Consider the following 3,598-nt stretch of genomic DNA (forward strand, 5'->3'; position numbering starts at 1 on the left):
TGTAGATAAAATATCCACTCCTCTGCTCTTTGGGTTGTGTGCCCAACGAAACAGGCTCAAACCATTACTTTTCAGTCTCTAGCTCAGTGATTCTCAACTAGGATGCCAGGTACCACCAGATCCTTTAAGGGGTGCTATGGCATCCAGCCCCTGTGAGAGGAGGCAAGCACTAGCCTCTCCACATGCCTGGCACTGTGCCTGCCCCAACACCCCAGCAGTATGCCCTACAGTCCCTCCCACCAGCTTCACGAACATGGGGGGGGGGACAAAGGGAATGAGTTGTGCTGAAAAGTGCTGCCCCTGTCCCTGGTAACACCTGTGCTGCCCACCCTTATGCTCCAGGAGGTGTGTTCTGTTGTGGGCGGGTGGGCGGGCAGGCAAATGTGGGCCTGCACTTTTTCAGCCTGGCTCTTGGAGCTGATGGGAGGGTCCAGCATTCAAGTCCCTGGAGGAGTAGCTACAGTGGCAGGGGTTGCACTCTCCTGTTCTGGTACAGACTGGGGGGCAAGGAGGCAACAGACAGAGGAAAGAACAGGGCATGGAAGAGTCACATCACTGCTGCCCTCACATGGCACCAGCTTCTGCACCAGTGGACATTGTCACCCCCTTTAAACCCCTGCAGGGACAACTGCCTCCCACAGAGGTCTAACAGGCTCTCCAATCTGCCCCATCAAGCAGCCCCTGCCAGCACTGAGTACCATGCACCACCCTTTACTGCAGAAGTGGGCAATTATTTTGGGCGGAGGGCCGCTTAGCAAGTTTTGGCAAGCTGTCAAGGGCCGCATGTGTAACCCTGCCCCTTGACAGGTGCCCTGCCCCCTGGTCACCATCGTGGAACTGGAAGTCCAGCCCCAACCTCTGACCCTTGCCACCAGAAGTCCCTCCCCTTGCCCCTGGAAGTACTCCTTGGGAGAAGAGGGTTTGCTATCTTAGAACCAGAAAAACAAAAAAATATGTACTAGAAATCAAATGCCCATAATATTATATTTTAATTCAATTAAAAATATATTTTTGTCTTGATACCTGTGTGTTTGTGCTTTATATGTAGAAGAGATTGCATAATAGCTCAAAATGCAGTCTTACTCTTGTACAGTGTGTGGGGTGTGCAGAGGTAGGTAGGTAGGGGGGGGTGTGTGTGTGTGTGTGTGTGCGCGCACGCGCGAGCGCGTGCGCGTGCGTACGCTCCTGCTGCCGGCTGTCAGGGAAGGGCCTGTCAGGCTTGAGGGGCAGTGCAGGGGGCTCCTAGAGCCACTGGGGGTGGCACGAATCAGTGGGGATGTGGCCCGGGATGCGGCAAGCCTAAAGAGACGGTGCAGAACTTGCATCACGTGCCTGAGGTTTGGAGCAGCAAAGGCCTGCCTGCCCCCACCACGGGTGACCTGGGGGTTAACACCACCCTGGGGGGATTGCCCAGTCCCCTCCCCGCACAGGGGCCCAGTGGCCTGGCAGCAGCTCACTCCCCCAGCCCCACAACAGGCAGGGAGGCTGCGCCAGGAGCTCAGGGCTCCACCAGGAGCTGGAGCCACGGCTCCTTTTTTTCTCTGAAAGCTCTTGCAGCCTCCCCAAGCTTCCCTTACCCTGGGCCAGGACCCTGCCAGGTCGTGCCACCCCCCGCAGCCTTGGGAGGCAACCCGTGCTGCCCCCAGGGCTGGCCAGGAGCTTCCCAAGGGCCCCTGGGCTCCTCACAGCTGCAGGAACTTCTGGAGCAGAAAAGCAGCCGCAGCTCCGCTTCTGCTCCTGTTGCAGCCTCCCCACCCGTCCTGGGGCTGGGGAGTGAGCTGCTGCTGGGCCCCTGCAGGGGGGGAGGGGAGCCAGACCTTCCCCCTGGGGTGGCAGCACCCACCAGAGCCTCCCTTTGTGGGGGCAGCTGGGCTGCTGCTGCCCCAAGTCTCAGGCATGGGATGGAAGTTCCATACCGCCTCCCCGTGCCCTATGCCATGTCCCTGCCGGGTCATGATGCCTCAGCAGCCCATGCTGCTCCCAGTGGGGTTGGAAGCCAGCGACAGCCAGGCAGTGTCCTGGGTCCAGTGCCGACGGGGCCCAGAGCAGGGTAGCAGGAGCCCAGGGCGCAGCTGCCTAGGCTCCACAGAGCCGGGCCGGAATACCCCAGCAGGGAGAGAGGGGAGTCACCCCACTCTGGGCCACACCAGTGCTGGCTCCCACATGCCCCCTCGCTCCCAGCCCCCTACCCCAGCCCCGTGGCCAGACGGGGACCAGCGTGCCCCCCCAACCTCCTCTTACCTGAGCTTCCTGCTCTGGCACAGGCAGAAACATCCTCATGGTCCCTCCAGCTGGGGGGGCGGGGAGGGAGGCACACGCCAAGGCAGGCCCTGCTCTTCCAGGAGCCTGCTGTGGCTTCCCCTGGGTCCTACTGCCCCTGGGTTCTACTGCCCCTGGCTCCTGTCACCTTTGACAGGAGCCAGAGACAAATTAATATTAATTTTTTTAAAATTTCTAGGGGCCCCGCAGGCCAGACAGAATGGCCTGGTGAGTTGGATTCAGCCCGCGGGCTGTATTTTGCCTACCCCTGCTTTACTCTCCTCCCCTGCCACCCTGTAAGATCCTACGGGGCCTGCAAGGATGTATGCAATGTGAAAAATGAATCAGTCTTTAAATGTGGTATCATTAAATTGCCGAAAGTTATCATGGGGTGCTTTGAGGTAAAAAGATGAGAGCCACTGCTATAGCTGGATATGGTGAACCAGGATTTCTGAGCACCATTCAACCTCTTGTCTGGCAGGCTGTGAGGAATAGTATTTCTAGACTGGAGTTTTGGTGTCATTTGACTGTCAAAGAACAGGAAAAATCCAACCCTGGTAAAGTCCCCACAGAAGGAGATTCCTTTTGGCCACTAACAAGGAAGGGAACAGAACTGGAACCTGAAGTTGAAAAGCTCGTTATCCTATTGCCAACCCCCAGACTTCCAGTCTTCTCATTGTCAATGTTTATAATGAGAATTGTGTGTCCTGAGGGCAAACAGAAATATTAGTAGCCCTCTTCTCCACTGTGCCTTTCCTTCACTTGGAAAGAAAAGTATGTGCTTGAGATAAAAAAAACTCAAAGTAAAATCCTAGCAGAGACAAGGCAGCTTGCAGTTTTTCCACTAGTCAACAGGTTGAGTTACACATTAGGTTCCTCCGTAATCTTAACCAGGGGTGGGCAATTATTTTGGGTGGAGGACCACTTAGCGAGTTTTGGCAAGATGTCGAGGGCCACATGGGTAACAAAGCCCCTTGACAGGTGCCCCGCCCTGGTCACCATCTTGGGACTGGAAGTCCCACCCTTGACCTCTGACCCTTGCCACCAGAAGTCCCTCTCCTTGCCCCTACAAGTACTCCTTGGGAGAAGAGGATCTGCTATTCTAGAACCAGAAAGAAACAAATTATGTACTAAAAATCAAATATCCATAATATTATATTTTAATTCAATTAAAAATATGTTTTTGTCCTGATACCTGTGTGTTTGTGGTTTATAATGTAGAAAAGATTGCATAATAGCTCAAAACGTAGTCTTACTTTTGTATAGTGTGTGGGGTATGCAGGGGTGTTGGGGGTATGAGTGGGTGGATGTGGGGTTTGTGGGGAGATGTGTGTGTGTG

General features: G+C 55.1%; 1 protein-coding gene across 9 annotated transcripts in view; it reads right to left on the reverse strand.

The window, feature by feature from the left end:
• The window catches only part of PPFIBP1 (PPFIA binding protein 1), a 183,965-nt gene that overhangs the window by 28,853 nt on the left and 151,514 nt on the right, over window positions 1–3,598 (reverse strand). The gene's annotated exons all lie outside the window — the stretch shown is intronic.

The sequence above is a fragment of the Alligator sinensis genome, unplaced genomic scaffold (genome assembly GCF_000455745.1).
Source record: "Alligator sinensis unplaced genomic scaffold, ASM45574v1 scaffold696_1, whole genome shotgun sequence".
Lineage (NCBI taxonomy): Eukaryota > Metazoa > Chordata > Crocodylia > Alligatoridae > Alligator > Alligator sinensis.